Genomic DNA, 19,723 nt, shown 5'->3' with positions numbered 1-19,723 from the left:
CTTTAGCAGGGAGTAAAAAAGAACTCCAATGTAAGAGTGGGTGTGACCACCGGGTAAAACTACATGGTGTCTTAATAAAAAAGAATTCTTCAATATATATACACATCATTCAGCTGCTCCTGATACATATGCAGTCATCACAATGCTGAGCATGATGGATAACCACCAAATGGTTATGTATTTATGTGTCACTTGGATATACAGCACAAAGTATTATACCAGATGCAAGTATAATATGCCATGTAGTATCGAACATCACAGGGCCAGAAAACCCTCAGCCCTCTGGCACAGTCACACCATAATTTATGCAGGTGTGCACAGGAAGAACCAGAAGTCAGGTGAGGCCTGAGCATATTTGGGTCCCATCCTAATGCCAGAGTTCCAATGGAATTTGTAGGTTAGTGGCATCAGAAAGGGTGAAGCCTAAAATCCTAAAATAAAAGCAAAATACTGCGGAAGCTGGACATCTGAAATAAAAACAGAAAATGCTGGAAATACTGAGCAGGCCTGGCAGCATCTGTGGAGAGAGACACAGAATTACTGTTTTAGGCTGCAGACCTTTCATCAGAAGTTCTGATGAAAGATCTTCGACCTGAAATGTTAGCTCTGTTTTTCTGCCAGACCTGCTGAGTATTTCCAGCACCTTCTGTTTTTGTTTAAGCTTAAAATCTGTTTGTCAGGATATCCTACAACTGTGGCCCTCAAGGGGACCCAGTGCATCTTTAGTAGAAGTATACCTGATGAGAACAGATAAAACAGCCATCAAATGGTGCAAGTAGTGCAAGTAGACACAAATGGGAATGCACGGTGTCACAGTAATGTAAATACGTCTTTCACTAAATGTTCCTCACCACCATGTGTGTCCTTTTCTCTGTGTGAATGATGTGTGCCATCATGTAGCACCAATGTCACATCCCTTTGCACCGTTGGCCCTTCAGGAGAGTCAACAAATGCAATAACAGCATTGCCATGCCACCATTACTCATGAACGTCTCCACGGACTCAGTGACATGGACATTGGCTCAGTCAGCTGCTGCCTCTAATGGTTTTACACAGGGATGCTGCAGATGTGGACTGGTGCACAGCAGGTGAGCGAGGGTGATGCGTGGCTTGCAGAGCTCACGTCGGTCCCTATGGAGCAGACAGCCTTTGTCTGATAAGCCACTTCCGTATGTCCCTACCTCACTGCTAGCCCTGCGTGCAGAGCCTGGGTGCCATCTACCTTCCCATGTATAAAGGTAGGGAAGTGTTGCTGCAACTGTACAAGGCATTGGTGAGACCACACCTGGAGTATTGCATACAGTTTTGGTCCCCTTACTTGAGGTGGGATGTAGTTGCAATGGAGGCAGTTCAGAGGAGGTTCACTAGATTGATTCCAGAGATGAAGTGTTTGTCTTATGAAGAGAGATTGAGCAGTTTAGGCCTTTACTCTCTGGAGTTTAGAAGAATGAGAGGTGATCTAATTGAGGTATATAAGATAATTAAGGGGATTGACAAAGTAGACATAGAGAGGATGTTTCCTCTTGTGGGGCAATCTAGAACAAGAGGTCATAGTTTTAGGATAAGGGGTAGCAGATTTAAAACAGAGATGAAGAGAAATTACTTCTCTCAAAGGGTCCTGAGTCTGTGGAATTCACTACCCCAGAGTGCAGTGGATGCCGGGACATTGAGTAAATTTAAGGATGAGATAGACAGATTTTTAATTAGTAATTAGTTGATGGATTTGGAGAACGGGCAGGAGAGTGGAGTTGAGGCCGAGATGAGATCAGAAATGATCGTATTGAATGGCGGAGCAGGCTTGAGGGGCTGAATTGCCTACTCCTGCTCCTAGTTCTTATGTTCTTATGTTTTCCTGGATCAACTATGTGACGTGCCATGGCATTGCCCAACTTGGCCAACACTCAGGGTGGCACAGCATGACCATATCAAGATCCTATTAGCTGAATTGATTGCCCCCCATCATCCATAAAACCTTAATGCTCCTGCCCTTTCTGACACCCTCCCCAGACACAGGGTACCTAGTGTGCCATTGCCCTCTCACAAACACAGAGCGTACACTGTTAATGGAGGTATGGTACATGGAATCTCCCTTCATGCCAGCAGAGCTTTCCCTCCAGTAATCCCAGACCCCTCCCTTCCAGAATGCAGAGTTAGACCCCTGCATATCCCCCCTTCCATCCTCCCTTTAAGATGCAGAGTTAGACCCCTGTGTATCCCACTCCTCCCTTTGAGAATGCAGAGTTAGACCCCTGCATAACCCCCCTCCCTCCTCCCTTCCAGAATGCAGAGTTAGACCCCTGTGTATCTGCCCTCCCTGCTCCCTTTTGTAACGCAGAGCGAGGACCCGCCAGCTTTTCAGATTGTGAATGTGACGGCATGTGACTGCCGCCCGTTCAACGAAAAATCCGGCAGTGTCGGTGACGAGGCGGGGGGCTGCGTAATCAGCAAAGGTAAGTAATCATTACCACATGTTGATTGTGGTGCCGCCGTCGTGTGATGGGGGGGCTCGCACCGAGGTCCCGCCGCCGGTGGTAATATGTAGCGGGCCCTTCTCGACGTTGCGGGTCGAGGCGGGCCTTTCCCCGCAGCATTTTACTGACCCCTGCACTGACCCACGGCATCAAGGGGCCGGTAAAATTCAGCCCATGAAGTGAAAATTCAGTTCCATAACTCTGCACATTTCCTAAACTGCAGTGAAATTAAAATAATCGAGCAATGTATTTACAGAAATCAAAGAATAATCCTTACATGTAAATAACAATACATCTTTTTAACAGTTTGCTAATAAAGTACAATAGTTTTGGTGCAGCACTTTATTGGTTTCCACAGGAACTTTAGATCATAAAGAACAATGAATATTCATGTGATTTATGAGCTAAAGGCTTTGAAATTTGACGAGGCCTGAAAATGGGTGTGTATCACAATGCGTGACTAACCTGTGATCATTGCTTCCGACGCAAGCAGCATGCACATTTTGTGCTGCCTGCTGATTTGCATGATAGCGACATGCAACTAGCACTAAACGCACTGCTCAGTGATGGCACACCTCAGCAGGGGGCCCAAGTTTGCCCAACACTAGCACCACTTAAAGCTAACCTGCACTACTTAAAGCCAGTTTGAACTTTATAAATGGGAGGTGCATTCTGGCTGCAGCAGGTGCTGGAACTAGTTGCAGAAGAGAGTGCGAGCAAGAAGAACACTGAATTATGACACAACAGGGCAAAGTGCGCTCCAAGGTTCTCTGACACTGTGCAATATGCTTTGGTAGAGGAGGTGGACTGGAGGAGACAGGTCCTCTATCCAGAGGGGGCCACAGGGTCCTCCAGAAAAACTTTGCAAATACAGTAGAAGCAGATAGCTGTAGTGGTCAATGCCAGGTGTCTAGCCCCGAGGACCTGGATGCAGTGCTGCAAGAATTTCAGTGACCTCACACAAATGGTTAAAGTCAGCGAATTCATCTTCAAATGCCAAATCTTACCAACTGCATCACTAGCCTCACACACTGCTCAACATACCACACCCCCATCACTCACCAACCAACAATCTCCATCAAGCAGGGCTCTTATCTAACATTCACAGCTTCACCTCATCCTCACACCCCCAGCACCTCTGTAAGCCTCACACCCACATCTCACAGCCTGCACACATTGTCAGCTAATCAACCATGACAGTCACATCAGACAAACACATTGCACCCCACTCACTAACACACTTCCCTCTCTCTTGCAGGACAAGGTGGTGCATAACCGGAGGCAGCAGCACCTAACCAGCAGGGGATGGGCACGGCTGCATGTCCTCACCCTGATGGAGGAGCCGGTGGTCACCATCATTGAACAAACCAGGACTGAGACTATGGCCAGCGCTGGGACCTAATCCTCCTTCTCACATCCCATTTTCCACAATGTCTTTCTGATTTACAAGCAGCAGATGGTGTAAGCATGCACCTTTTACTTTCCCCCACTCCCTGCATCACAACCCTATCCTTGTGCCTTTCTCCTTTCAGATATCCAAGAAATGAAACCTGACCAGGTAGCGGTGGGATAGCAAGAAGACCGTGATGGTGAAGAAACACTGTCATTCACTCTCACACTGGCAGCCACCAGCTCAGACGCCGACACTGTGCATACTTTAGAGCAGGGGCTCTCAACCTTTTTGCTTCTAGGGACTGCTCCCATGTTATAAAAACTCCACAGACCCCCTCTAATACAATAAAAATTAGGTATAAAATTAAACATATATATCTATTATTATTTTTGTTTTACTTACTTAATGTGAAACTTGTTGCTGGTGCTGAGTAACAATTCTGTGAAGATATGGAGGTATCTTCGGCATAAATGAGTAAAAAGTGGGAAATGATTAACTGAGACATCAAAAAATGCATGCAGAGACCAAGTCCGAAAAGGGAAATGGGTAATCAAAAGGCATGGAAATGATTAACCAAGATGACAAAAATAATGTTGAGAGAATAGGTCCAAAAGGGGAAATAGTTAACTGAAAAGCGGGGAACAGTAATTCAAAGCTAGCAAAAATTAGTGAATGATGAGAAATCATTAACTGATCATGGAAAACTACCTGTGGAGACTAAGTCTGAAATGGTCAACCGGAGAGCAGGGAAATGATAAACCAAAATAAGCAAAATTTAGGAAATGTGTGTGTGGGGGGTGGGGGTGGGTGTGGGGGGGAATGGTTAACCAAAATCTGAAAGTAATTTTCAGACACTAAGGAGGGAATTTTATCCTGGCAGTGAGGGTCTTGACACCAAGATCCCCATATCGCCTCTTCTCGGGAAGGCCTCCCAAATCTAGTGCCAATCAGGCACTTAAGTGGACAGCAGCGAGTCTTCCACAGGATCAAGGACCCCATTGCCAGAAGTCCAGCCTTGGAGAGCTGCCGGCCAATTAGAGGACAGCAGCTGCAGCCCCACCGCAGAGGTTGTGGCTGCTGCTGGAGAAGCACCTACTGGAGGCCGAGGAGCGTTGCTGGAACCAGGCCTTAGCTAGGTCCGGGCAGGATGGGGATTGCTGAGAGGGGGTGCAGGGGGTCGGCAGCAAGGCGGGCTGGATCTCAGCGGGCCCCCCCCCCCACCCCTCTTCTGATGCTTGGTCCCTCGTTGAGGCACTGTGTGGCTTTAAACAAGGGCCCTCCCTCTCCCCCACCCCATCCCCGCAGCCTGGAAGTCGCCTGCACGGTTTTCCGCGCGACGATAGGGCTGCCCGCTGCATGGCTAATTGCGACTGCGACGGGATGAGGCCCTTAATTGGAGGATAATTGCCCAGTTGAGGGCCTCAATTGGCAGCCGGGTGGGAAGGCAGTTTTCAGGCTATTCCGTCCCGGACTAAATTTTAGCAGAGACAGGAAGATGGCGGCAAACCCCCGCCTGCCACCATCCCACCCGATTTTATGCTCCCCCAGCCTCCAAACCCATCGCGATGGACAGCATAAAATTCCCCCCCTAATTCTCAAGTAGGAAATGGTTAACCAAGTGCCTTCCTGATAAAGAGTGCAGTGTTCCATACGTGGGGGCCTGGAATCACCTTACTAATAATTTACCATTGTATGTTTCCGCCCAATTCATATGGCTGCGATCTGATGCATCTTGCACCGGAGTTCAGAGCCTGATTTGGCGGACCCTGGGAAACCTTCTTGCAGATCCCTAAGGGGCCACGGAACCTTGGTTGAAAATCCCTGCTTTAGAGAACAGCTTACCGGTGGGATCTGCATGTTGTGCTAAGACACTGGGGTAAGCAGACAGGGCAGGGGACAAGGGTACCACAGGTGCCAACTTGCCAGCAGGCGAGGTTGCACACGAGTTCTGCTGCAGAGGTCTCAGGTCAGGACTTTGATGGGATACCGAACAGGAGAACTCTGATGGCTATGTTCACAGAAATGCTTGGTTCATTGGCAGGCCTGCTGGAAAGCTTACGGTCAATGTCAAGGAGCATGGAAGAGTGTGGCTCCAACTTTTCACAGGGCCTTGCGTAGAGCTTGAAGTCCATACTATCTACAGGAAAGTGATTGCCAACTCCGTCAGCACATTTGCGGACCAACCATGATGCAGAGTCTGATGGCCAATGTCACACATTCCATTGCAGTACAAGCAGAAGCCGCCCAATGGCTGGGTGCTGCAGTGGAAGCTCAGACTGAAGTCATGTAAGCTCAGCTTGCTACCATGCAAGCTCAGACTTCTGCCATCATAGCTGTGGATACCAATTTTCAAATGGGCTTGCAGGGTCTCACAACAGTCCACCAATCTGTCCTCCAACAGTTGCAGGGATTGCTGAAGTGTCACCCCGGGGGAGTGGCAGTGGCTCCATGGAGCAGGAATCTGCTGTGCTCAGAATATCAGCATCCATGCTCCCACCATGCTGCTGCCGCCCATGCCGAGATGATGTTGTTCAAAGCCCGGCTTTCTAGGCCATCTAGAGCAAAGATGTCCAGAAACCTCTTCCAAGTCTCCGCCTCCTCCTCACAGAGCTTCCCATTTCTGCAGCCTCTGCTCCATCTCCCTGTTGTGTTGCAGATCCAGAGGCATTGCAACTGCAGCCTCATGCCTGTTACAGCCTTTGTGTGGACAGGTCACCAGGTCCTCTGCCCTCCCTGTAAAGATACTGCAACGCCCTCTGCCAAATCCAGGAACCCACAGCAACAGCTCTGAAAACACTCCGCAGCACTTCCATAAATTTTGCAACAGCAAATGTTAGTCAGAATCACTTTACCTGCAAGTTAGATGGCTGGCCCTTTATAATGCTAGTGAATGAGTCCCTCATGCAACTGAACGCATGTACTTTGGTGAGTGACAAGTGAATGGGTTGAGTGGACCTGCACGGTCTAAGATTGGAATTTGTTCAGCAAGTCAACCGGAACAGCTGTTGGATGTCACGATTTGGCCAGTTGGGAAGCTTCCGGTGCACGCACGGCATGCCAGTGCTAGCACACTTTCCAGCATGGCAGCTGTGCCGGCTGTGCTGGAAGTGGCCAGAAGCCCTGAGCGCACTACTCAGAGGACTTGCGGCTTCTGCGGCACCAACTCCAACATTATGGAGCTGAATTTTGTGGTCCAAGAATTCATGCTTCATGTGCTTGGAGTCTAATGTTGCTTTGCAACATCTGGAAAACAAAACAAAATGGAAAGAAAAGGAGGTCAGACACTTTCCTGCAGAGAAGACTATTCTGGTGAACCTCCTCCCAGACTGTTCATAGCAGCGGAAGCACATGTCTGTAAGCATGCTGCCTGCCTGACCTCTTGACTATGCAGGGTTGTATGGCAATGGGAAACTTGAAGAATGGATGCTAAATCATTCTGAAATTTGAATTAAATTATGTGAAACATAAAAGTCCTATTCCAGAACACAAGCAGTTCTCAAATTACTTTCCTAGTCCCTGTCACTTCCTGATTGTCACATTTAACGATCTTGTTTAAAATATTATTTCAGCAGGAATCAAGTACTTACATTAAAGAAGAGACCTGGGGCAGTACTTTTTTTGATTAGAGATACAGCACTGAAACAGGCCCTTCGGCCCACCGAGTCTGTGCCGAACATCAACCACCCATTTATACTAATCCTACACCAATTCCATATTCCTACCACATCCCCACCTGTCCCTATATTTCCCTACCACCTACCTATACTAGGGGCAATTTATAATGGCCAATTAACCTATCAACCAGTAAGTCTTTGGCATGTGGGAGGAAACCGGAGCACCCGGAGAAAACCCACGCAGACACAGGGAGAACTTGCAAACTCCACACAGGCAGTACCCAGAATTGAACCCGAATCGCTGGAGCTGTGAGGCTGCGGTGCCAATCCATTTTGTTTTGTTTTCCAGATGTTGCAAATATTATTTGCTAGAAAAGAAAATCTGGATGAAATGTTCATTTTTTAAATTTCAAAGTTAACCAACTCTCTCAACACATTGGTGCTATTGCACCCCAATTAACGTCTTTGCAATTGGTTTAAAAAAAAAATTCTCAGGAGGTCAGCATCACTGGCAAGGCTGGTATTTATTGTCCATTCCTAGCTGCCCTCGAGATGGAACAGCTGCAGTTAGTCTGGTGAAGGTGCTCTCACAATTCTGCTTGGTAGAAAGTTTCACAGCCAAGTGATCCATCAGGGTTGATTTTTTTTTTTAGTTTTCATTCTAGTGGTTTCATATAATGGAGCGGTTTGCTAGGTAGCTTCAGAAAGCAGTTATGAATCATAACAGCATAAGTATAGGAGCTGGAGTAGGCCATTTGGCCCTTTGAGCCTGCTCTGTCATTCAACAAAATCATAACTGATCTTCTACCTCAACTCCACCTTCCAGCATTATCCCCATATCCCTTAATTCTCTGAGTACCCAAAAACCTGTTGTCCTCTGTCTTGAATATACTCAACGACTGAGCAACTACAGCTCTCTGTGATAGAGAATTCCAAAGATTCACAACCCTCTGAGTGAAGAAATGTCTCATCTCAATCTTAAATGGTCAACCTCCTATTCTGAGATTGTGACTCTGTGTATTTGATTCCCCAGCCAGAAGAAACATTTTCTCAGTATCTGCCCTGTCAAGCCCCTTAAGAATTTTATAAGTTTCAATTAGATCATCTCTTAATCTTCTAAACTCCAGGGAATATAAGCCTAGTCTGCTCAATTTCTGTTCATAGGACAATTCCCTCAACCCAGGAACCAACCTCAAAACTATGTCCTTCCTTAGATAAGGATACCAAAATTGTGTACAGTAATTCAGGTGTGGCCTCACCAATGCCTTGTAACATTGTAGTAAGACTTTTTTACTCTTATACTCCAATTCTTTTGTAACAAAAGCTAACATAGTATTTATCTTCCTAATTGCTTGCTGTACTTGCATGCTAACTTACTGTGATTCGTGTACAAGGTCACCTAGGTCCCTCTGAAGGCAAATATGTGAATGCAAACATATCCCTTTGATGTGGGACTAGAGTCACATACAACCCAGATTGGATAAGGAAGGAAGGTTTCTTTTCCTAAAGGACATGATGACAATTTTATGACAATCCGACAGCTTTGTGATCACTTTTACTGATGCCAGCTTTTTAGTTCAAGATTTTTAAACCGGTATTCAAATTCTCAAACTAGCATGGTGGGATTTGAACTCGCGTTCTTTGGATTATTAATTTGGGCCTCTGGATGACTAGTCAAGTAACATAACCACTACACTACGGTACCCTGTAAATCATGAAACCGTACCTTGTAATTACACAGAATCCATCATGAGATTCATGAAAACAAATTCTGTTTCCTATACTAAATACAAATCAAGGAAACAAGGAAGGAGACAGAAAATACCAGTTTCAGTGTCAGTCAATTCAGGACTGAAAGCAGATGGACCAGTACCTGTTCAGGGCAGCCCAATTTTACAATGGAGACTGAAACAGACCTTAAGTCCCTTATTTGCATATGCAGATCTGAGCCCTGGACGCCTCTTTGTCTGCCTTTAACAATGTGGTGAGCAATGCATCTCTGCCCATAATGAACATGCCACTTTGGATGCTTAAGTGCCCATTTGTGCCTGAAAAATGGGTGCAATGTCATCAAATTCATCGTCCCTTTGGTGGTGTGTCTGTCCTGCTGGACTCCACTGTGGAATGTAGATATCCAATTACGCCAGTGAAAATGTACTCTTCATCTCAGTGAATCCAGCTAACCTTTATCTAAAGTACACATATAGACCCATGTTTCTATTTCCCATCAGCTGCATGGCTTTGTAATATAAAAGTGCCTAAAGTACATTTATTTTTGGTCTCCCATATATTATGTGGAGAACTTACGTACACATTCGCTGGAAATCAGAATGAGATGGAACTTCAACAAATCCACATATCACTTGTCAAGAAGCTGAATGCACATTTAATAAGAAGTGTTTCCTTTCCATGGTAATTTACTGCAGCCGGATAATAAATTACTTATTTCAAGAACGTCCAATTACACAAATAAATTGTTCATTAGCTCTAATTCATATTTCTAGGAGTACCTCCAATGCTTCACTCTTTCCACTTAATAATTTTCTTACTTACACACTGCTTTATGCCTAATATTGTTTGCCAGCCTAGAATTAGATTGGTTCAAAACTAATTAAATGGCTTTGTCAGAAAACAAAGTGCAAATGAACTCGACATGAACATTGTCCCCAATAACATCCAAGGACTGTGCCACATAATCACAAACTACACACACAACTCTACCTCAAAGAAGCTACAAGAAACCAATTTATAGTGTCTATTTGGCGAAATGATTCCCACTACTTGTTTCAGGCCTGTATAAATCGAAAGAAAAGAGATTCAGTCAAATGGCCCAGCAAGTTCCTACTTTTCATTTCTTGCTTTGTGTGCAACCTTTAACCTATAGCAATTTTATTCTGCTCTGGTCTGACACACCAGTTGGTACTCATTGGAATCTTAGTTGTGTTGAAACCCTTGTACAAGAATTTCTACAGAAACATCTATATATAGTTACAGAAATAACTGCTCATGGCCAAGGCAGTGGGAACGGAGGTGGGCTGCCAGGAGGTGGGGGCGCGGGCGGCGCAGTGCGGTAAAGTAGGGGAGAGCTGTATCAGAACAGCTCCCTGACGCTGTCCCACTGCCGGGAAAGTTTCCCTGTGGTGGGCAAGAGGCAGGCCGGGTTTAAGGTTCGACTGCCTGCTCCATGGAGGCAGGCAGCTGATTTGCACGATTGAGGCGTCAATTAGGGGCTATTAAGCTGGGCCTTCAGCATTTTGCCAACATCAGGGCAGCCCCCTGACACATGGGGAGGCCACCAGCTTCGGGGAGGCGGCCTCCCTCTGGCAGCCCAGTGGGCCATTGGAGCCAGAGGCTCCATGACCCAAAGAGAGTACTGCGGGCAAGGAAGGCAGCCCGCTGGCCCCAGCGATCCCATCAGAGAAGTTTCCCCTCAAATTCTTGGCCCCTGCATTTTTTACTTTTTATTCACTTACCTGCAGATGCCCTGAAGCCTCCAAGCTGCCTCAGCAGTACCCACCTCTCCTTGTGGCACTGCTGAGGCTTCAGAGCTGGCAGCATTAGGTGCCCACTCACTGTCCTTAATTGGTTGGTGGGCCTGGAGACAGCCAATTAACAGACCGCCTCCAGTAAACATTGCTGAACTGGTCCTGCTGCCAGCATGTGTGAGCTCAAGACCCCCATTAGGCTTGATGTCGGGGTCGTAAAGCCTGCGGTAAAATTCAGCCCAAAATTTCTGCAAAGGGATATAGATAGGTTAAGTGAGTGGGCAAAAATTTGGAAGATGGAGTAGATTTGTGGGAAGATGTGAGGTTATCCACTTTGATAGGAAGAATAGAAAAGTAAAATATTATTTAAATGAAGAGAGACTGCAGAATGCTGGAATGCAGAGAGATCTGGGTTAGACGCCTGCTATCCGACCTGCACCTGACGGGACCCAACATGTGTTGGGTTCGGGTCGGGTTGGGCCCATCTTCAGGGTCTGGCTTTCAGGCTCGGGTCCGGCCGAGTCCAGGTCGAGTTGGGTTGGGTCGGGCCCGACACACACGGTAAGTGCTCTGCTGGTAAGTATTGAAATTTAAAAAACTTACCTGAGCTGGGAGTCTGGGACGGAACCGAGTCTGCACAGTGGGCGAGTGACGTCACTATGACGTCATCGAACATGGGCTGCAGCTTCGTGGAGCTTCCCAGTCAGAAGGCAGGTGAAGGGATGGTCGGGTCAGGTCGGGTCGGGATCGGGTCGGTTCAGGTCGGGCTCATGGCAAAACCGGAGGGACTCGGACCGGGTCGGGCTCGTGTCTGCTGTGGTTCGGTTGGGTTCGGGTCGGGTTCTTTTTTCCTGACTTGAGCAAGCCTCTAATCTGGGTGTCATTGAACATGAAACACAAAACATTAGCATGCACGTACAGCAACTAATTAGGAAGGCAAATGGAATGTTTGTCTTTATTGCAAGGTGGATGGAGCATAAAAGTAGGGAACTCTTGCTACAACTGTACATGCGTTAGTGAGACCACACCAAGAGTACTGCATAGAGTTTTGGTCTCCTTATTTAAAGAGGGATGCACTTGCATTAGAGGCGGTTCAGAGAAGGTTCACTAAGTTGACTCCTGGGAAGAAGGTGTTGTCTTATTAGGAAAGGTTGGGCCGATACTCATTAGAGTCTCAAAGAATGATAGATAATCTGACTGAAACATAAGATTCTGAGGGGGCTTGACTGGGTCGATTCGGAGAGGATGTTTCCCCTCATTCGGGAATCTAGAACTAGGAGAAATAGCTTCAAAATAAGGGGTCGGCCATTTAAGATGGAGACGAGGAGGAATTTCTTCTCTCAGAGGATGTGAATCTTTGGAATTCTCTACCCCAGAGAGCTGTGGAGGCTGGGTCATTGAATATATTCAAAGTTGAGTTTCTGAACTGTAGGGAGTCAAGGGGAGCAGGCAGGAAAGTGGAGTTGAGGCCACAATTAGATCATCCATGATCTTATTGAATGTCAGAGCAGGCTCAATGGGCCAAATGACCAACTCCACCTTTTAAAAAATGTTCTTAAGATTGAAGGACACTTGACTACTATTCACTTATCTACAGGTTTCAATTAAGAAACAATACAGTATTTATTCCACTATTTCTTAGTACACCTTTCACAATTTCTACCATGTCCTCTGACCTGCCATGAGCTACGGAGAGCATCTATAAAGGACTTTACTTGAAAAAACATGAGCGACTGCAAGTATAATATTTCAGACTGGATAACTTGCAAATAAATCATAGCTAGATTGGCTTTAGAGATGCTTTCTGCATATTGAATTCCCCATCTCTATCTCAAACCTGGTAATTGGATTGTAATGGTTAAGATGATCCAAAGAGAAGGTCATCCACTCCTCCTTGGTTTCAAAGAAAAAAGGTATTACTTGCAGCCTACTAACATCATCCCAAATAAAAAAGCAACATAAAAGGAATTGTGCTCTTTCAGATGCAGTCATAACAGTCGTCAGTGAAATTCAAGGAAGATATATCACTTTAATTAAAGCTGCCAGTATCAGGTAGGAGTAATTTATTCCTTTTCTGAACAGCAAAAATGTGACATAAAACCTGAACATCAGAACATTCATCAGCACCATTTACTGAAAGACCCAAGTAAGACAGGTAGGAATATCCCAAAAGAATCAAATGTCTTATACTGCAATGTGAATTTGATGAATATTCAATAGAAGCAGGAATGCATCTCAGTGTGTAAGGAAATGCTCAGCCATCATTACAATAGGCTACTTACCACCATTCAAGCCAGGTTAATGAGATTAGAAGCAAGGCTATGAATTTGTAGTTTTCATAAGTAAAAGTGAATCGTGGAATGCGAGTCCAAGACCCCCAAAACCAAATGCAGTAAAAATCCAATTTTAATCAATTACCATTGGTTGGCCCAATTCTAAACCGAGGAAGCTTCAGAATGAGATCCCCAAAACATGTAAAATCTCTAACACCCATTTAATAAAATTAGAATTTGATCTCACATCAAAGGGATTTGGTTATCAGATGCTAGAATCATGTTATACCCGTCAAGTCCCTATTCAACTGGCAACTTCAGTCAGATGTGACTAAGTTTTTTCTCCACACCCCTTATATCGAAATGAATACCTTTACAGTGCAACCACTTTAACACAGGCACCATCATGGTAGTGAGCACGTCTACACATCTTGAACATAAAACTAGGCTCTTAGTTTGTTACTGATATGTTTGAGATTGGAAATGAAATATGAAAACCAAAGTTGGGAATTTACTCAGCAATGTTCAAAGGTGAAGCACAGATCGATAATGTCTTCTTTGCCATAATTTTAAATGTTGAGTTTGAAAAAACTGAATCTACTACAGGAGTATTGGTTTTTCTATCAGCCTCATAGAGTGGAACTCACTGCAGCAACTGCATAATGCCTTTTAGTCTTCTCTAGTTAATACCAGAGCAAACTTCACCTCAGAACACACATTAGAACAAAAAACGTGTAATGTGTGTCTTTGCATATGTGGGGCATTGAGAGATTTCCATTTTCATAACAATCATCCGAATTATATTAACATTGATAACTTAGCACCAATTAATGCTGAATAATGATTAATTTTCAGTTATGAACTTCCAGTTAGTAGGTTGCTAGTTTATGATTGCCTAACTCATATGAGTTGTGTGAAACAGGGCTGTGTTCTCGCACCCACACTTTTTGGGATTTTCTTCTCCCTGCTGCTTTCACATGCATTCAAATCCTCTGAAGAAGGAATTTTCCTCCACACAAGATCAGGGGGCAGGTTGTTCAACCTTGCCCGTCTGAGAGCGAAGTCCAAAGTACGGAAAGTCCTCATCAGAGAACTCCTCTTTGCTGACGATGCTGCTTTAACATCTCACACTGAAGAATGCCTGCAGAGTCTCATCGACAGGTTTGCGTCTGCCTGCAATGAATTTGGCCTAACCATCAGCCTCAAGAAAACGAACATCATGGGGCAGGATGTCAGAAATGCTCCATCCATCAATATTGGCGACCACGCTCTGGAAGTGGTTCAAGAGTTCACCTACCTAGGCTCAACTATCACCAGTAACCTGTCTCTAGATGCAGAAATCAACAAGCGCATGGGTAAGGCTTCCACTGCTATGTTCAGACTGGCCAAGAGAGTGTGGGAAAATGGCGCACTGACACGGAACACAAAAGTCCGAGTGTATCAGGCCTGTGTCCTCAGTACCTTGCTCTACGGCAGCGAGGCCTGGACAACGTATGCCAGCCAAGAGCGACGTCTCAATTCATTCCATCTTCGCTGCCTTCGGAGAATACTTGGCATCAGGTGGCAGGACTATATCTCCAACACAGAAGTCCTTGAAGCGGCCAACATCCCCAGCTTATACACACTACTGAGTCAGCGGCGCTTGAGATGGCTTGGCCATGTGAGCCGCATGGAAGATGGCAGGATCCCCAAAGACACATTGTACAGCGAGCTCGCCACTGGTATCAGACCCACCGGCCGTCCATGTCTCCGTTATAAAGACGTCTGCAAACGCGACATGAAATCGTGTGACATTGATCACAAGTCGTGGGAGTCAGTTGCCAGCATTCGCCAGAGCTGGCGGGCAGCCATAAAGACAGGGCTAAATTGCGGCGAGTCGAAGAGACTTAGTAGTTGGCAGGAAAAAAGACAGAGGCGCAAGGGGAGAGCCAACTGTGCAACAGCCCCAACAAACAAATTTCTCTGCAGCACCTGTGGAAGAGCCTGTCACTCCAGAATTGGCCTTTATAGCCACTCCAGGCGCTGCTTCACAAACCACTGACCACCTCCAGGCGCGTATCCATTGTCTCTCGAGATAAGGAGGCCCAAAAGAACTCATATGTGTCTCTGCAGTCAGCAATTGAGATTTTCATCTCATGAACCAGAATTGAATTCAAACTAAGTCTAAAAAGTTAAAGTAGACACACCATGCAACCCAATTCCTCTTCATTACAGTTTTAAGGAATATATTTTTCTCATATTTTGTGCTAAAAACCTAAATTCACACACTGGAGGGATCAGAAAGTTAAAGTCCCAAAAGAAAATTAAATTTCTCCCTGGATCTTATAGTACAGAAAGCACATTAAAAGTCTCTTGTCCATATGTTTGTGCAACAATGTAACAATGTGAAAAAGATCACTGAAATGGCTTGAAGTGCTTAAAGTCGTCTTCTAAGAGAAAAAAATGGGTGAACCAATCTTATACTCATGAATAAAATAACTCAAGATATTGATAATGTTCTGCACAATGCTTTTTTTAAAACAATGCAGAATACTGCTGTTAGTCAGCCAGGATCAAGTTTGTGGCATAGTGGCAGAAATCAACAAAGTGCAATGCATTGTGTGAACTGATTATACCCCTTGCTGCTTGCAATTTTACAAAACGAATGGGATTACAGGAATTAATAAAATACTTTAATCCAGCATAGCACACAAAAGCTCACAACAGTCTTCAAAGCATACATGATTAATCATTCACTTCAATGTTAGTTAGTGCCGACAACTGGTACATGCAGAGTTTTATTAGACTCTAATTGTAGAGCAAGTAGATCTCACCCAGGGTTGTCCAACATACGGGCCATGGGACAGGATCCGGCCCGCGGATGTATTTCAGAGTTGAAACAGTTTCCCCTATCTTCTTCTTTAGGACGGGCTTTAGAAAATATTCGTGCTGCATTTCACAGCTGATAGGTGCTGACATCGGGAACAGCAGTTTCCCAACTTCGGACAGGTTCGGGGTTTTCTGGTGGTTTTTTTTTTAAAAGCCCGCCGGAAAAGCCTGAATCTGTCCAAAGTTGGGAATCCACTGTTCCTGACGTCAACAGCTGTCTGCTGTGAACACAGCACGATTTAAAAAAAAATCTGATCAACCACAAAGCTGCTGTGCTGAGCATTCCGGCTCTGTGCAACTGTCAGAGAGAGAGGGGGAGTGAGAGAAAGAGAAAGTGCAGGGCAGGCAGAGAGAGAGAGAAGGGGGGACAGAGTGAAAGAGGGGCACAGAGAGAGAGAGAGAGAGAGAGGGATCAGAGTGAAAAGGGGTTAGAGAGAGAGGGGGGACAAAGAGAGGCGGGACAGAGAAGGAGGGGAAGTCGGGAAAGAGAGTGGGGGACAGAGGTGGTGGACAGAGAGGTGGTGGACAGAGAGGGGGGGGCGACAGAGAGGGGGGGTGGACAGAGAGGGGGGGTGCGACAGAGAGGGGGGGCGACAGAGAGGGGGGGGCGACAGAGAGGGGGGGGCGACAGAGAGGGGGGGGGCGACAGAGAGGGGGGGGCGACAGAGAGGGGGGGGCGACAGAGAGGGGGGGGCGACAGAGAGGGGGGGGCGACAGAGAGGGGGGGTGGACAGAGAGGGGGGGTGCGACAGAGAGGGGGGGCGACAGAGAGGGGGGGGCGACAGAGAGGGGGGGGCGACAGAGAGGGGGGGGCGACAGAGAGGGGGGGGCGACAGAGAGGGGGGGGCGACAGAGAGGGGGGGGCGACAGAGAGGGGGGGCGACAGAGAGGGGGGGCGACAGAGAGGGGGGGCGACAGAGAGGGGGGGGCGACAGAGAGGGGGGGGCGACAGAGAGTGGGGGGGCGACAGAGAGTGGGGGGGCGACAGAGAGTGGGGGGCGACAGAGAGGGGGGGGCGACAGAGAGGGGGGGGGCGACAGAGAGGGGGGGGCGACAGAGAGGGGGGGGGCGACAGAGAGGGGGGGGCGACAGAGAGGGGGGGGCGACAGAGAGGGGGGGGCGACAGAGAGGGGGGGGCGACAGAGAGGGGGGGGCGACAGAGAGGGGGGGGGCGACAGAGAGGGGGGGGGCGACAGAGAGGGGGGGCGACAGAGAGGGGGGGGCGACAGAGAGGGGGGGGCGACAGAGAGGGGGGGGCGACAGAGGGGGGGGGGACATGGAGAGAGGGGGGGGACAGGAAGGGGGAGACAGGAAGGGAACACCGGGGCGGGGGGGGGAACACAAGCGGGCACTACGGTGGGGGGGGACAGAAATGGGGGGGGACAGAAATGGGGGGGTGGACAGAAATGGGGGGGTGGACAGAAATGGGGGGGTGGACACAAATGGGGGGGTGGACACAAATGGGGGGGTGGACACAAATGGGGGGGTGGACAGGGAGGGAGAGTGGGGGGACAGGGAGGGAGAGTGGGGGGGACAGGGAGGGAGAGTGGGGGGACAGGGAGAGAGAGGGGGGGGACAGGGAGAGAGAGGGGGGGGACAGGGAGAGAGAGGGGGGGGACAGGGAGAGAGAGGGGGGGGGGACAGGGAGAGAGAGGGGGGGGACAGGGAGAGAGAGGGGGGGCGGGGACAGGGAGAGAGAGGGGGGGCGGGGACAGGGAGAGAGAGGGGGGTGGAGACAGGGAGAGAGAGTGGGGCGGGGACAGAGAGAGTGGGGGGGACAGGGAGAGAGAGTGGGGGGGGACAGGGAGAGAGGGGGGGTACATGGAGAGAGGGGGGGGGGACATGGAGAGAGAGGGGGGAGACATGGAGAGAGGGGGGGACATGGAGAGAGGGGGGGACATGGAGAGAGGGGGGGGGGGACATGGAGAGAGGGGGGGGACATGGAGAGAGGAGGGGGACATGGAGAGAGGAGGGGGACATGGAGAGAGGGGGGGGACATGGAGAGAGGGGGGGGACATGGAGAGAGGGGGGGGACATGGAGAGAGGGGGGGGACATGGAGAGAGGGGGGGGACATGGAGAGAGGGGGGGGGGACATGGAGAGAGGGGGGGGGACATGGAGAGAGGGGGGGGGACATGGAGAGAGGGGGGGGGACATGGAGAGAGGGGGGGGACATGGAGAGAGGGGGGGGGCATGGAGAGAGGGGGGGGACAGGAAGGGGGAGACAGGAAGGGAACACTGGGGCGGGGGGGAACACAAGCGGGCACCACGGTGGGGGGGGACAGAGATGGGGGGGGGGGGAAAGAGATGGGGGGGGGAAAGAGATGGGGGTGGGAGAAAGAGATGGGGGGGGGGGAAGAGATGGGGGGGGGGAAAGAGATGGGGGGGGAAAAGAGATGGGGGGGAAAAGAGATGGGGGGGGGGGAAAAGAGATGGGGGGGAAAAGAGATGGGGGGGAAAAGAGATGGGGGGGAAAAGAGATGGGGGGGAAAAGAGATGGGGGGGAAAAGAGATGGGGGGGAAAAGAGATGGGGGGGAAAAGAGATGGGGGGGAAAAGAGATGGGGGGGAAAAGAGATGGGGGGGAAAAGAGATGGGGGGGAAAAGAGATGGGGGGGGGAAGAGATGGGGGGGGGAAGAGATGGGGGGGGGAAAGAGATGGGGGGGGAAAGAGATGGGGGGGAAAAGAGATGGGGGGGAAAAGAGATGGGGGGGAAAAGAGATGGGGGGGAAAAGAGATGGGGGGGAAAAGAGATGGGGGGGAAAAGAGATGGGGGGGGAAAAGAGATGGGGGGGGAAAAGAGATGGGGGGGGAAAAGAGATGGGGGGGAAAAGAGATGGGGGGGGAAAAGAGATGGGGGGGAAAAGAGATGGGGGGGGAAAAGAGATGGGGGGGGGAAAGAGATGGGGGGAAAAGAGATGGGGGGGAAAGAGATGGGGGGGGAAAAGAGATGGGGGGGGAAAAGAGATGGGGGGGGAAAGAGATGGGGGGGGAAAGAGATGGGGGGGAAAAGAGATGGGGGCGAAAGAGATGGGGGGGAAAGAGATGGGGGGGGAAAGAGATGGGGGGGGGAAAGAGATGGGGGGGGGAAAGAGATGGGGGGGGAAAGAGATGGGGGGGGGAAAGAGATGGGGGGGGAAGAGATGGGGGGGGAAAGAGATGGGGGGGGGAAGAGATGGGGGGGGAAGAGATGGGGGGGGAAAGAGATGGGGGGGGAAAGAGATGGGGGGGAAAGAGATGGGGGGGGAAAGAGATGGGGGGGAAAGAGATGGGGGGGAAAGAGATGGGGGGGGAAAAGAGATGGGGGGGGGAAAGAGATGGGGGGAAAAGAGATGGGGGGGAAAGAGATGGGGGGGAAAGAGATGGGGGGGGAAAAGAGATGGGGGGGGAAAAGAGATGGGGGGGGAAAGAGATGGGGGGGAAAAGAGATGGGGGGGAAAAGAGATGGGGGCGAAAGAGATGGGGGGGAAAGAGATGGGGGGGAAAGAGATGGGGGGGGAAAGAGATGGGGGGGGAAAGAGATGGGGGGGGAAAGAGATGGGGGGGGAAAGAGATGGGGGGGGGAAAGAGATGGGGGGGGGAAAGAGATGGGGGGGGAAGAGATGGGGGGGGAAAGAGAT

At 48.9% G+C, this 19,723-nt stretch overlaps 1 protein-coding gene across 6 annotated transcripts in view; it reads right to left on the bottom strand.

The window, feature by feature from the left end:
- The window catches only part of dmd (dystrophin), a 1,950,296-nt gene that overhangs the window by 1,428,188 nt on the left and 502,385 nt on the right, over positions 1–19,723 (bottom strand). Inside the window, exon 1 of one of the 6 annotated variants that reach the window (XM_068040561.1) lies at positions 4,267–4,342. The exons of the other annotated variants lie outside the window; for them this stretch is intronic. The gene's annotated coding sequence lies outside the window, so the exon portion shown is untranslated. Of the gene's footprint in view, positions 1–4,266; positions 4,343–19,723 lie in introns of those variants that run through there. 6 annotated transcript variants of the gene reach the window in all.

The sequence above is a fragment of the Heterodontus francisci genome, chromosome 10 (assembly GCF_036365525.1).
Source record: "Heterodontus francisci isolate sHetFra1 chromosome 10, sHetFra1.hap1, whole genome shotgun sequence".
NCBI lineage: Eukaryota > Metazoa > Chordata > Chondrichthyes > Heterodontiformes > Heterodontidae > Heterodontus > Heterodontus francisci.
The sequence above is the reverse complement of the archived record's forward strand: the minus strand, read 5'-3'. Positions and strand labels throughout refer to the sequence as shown.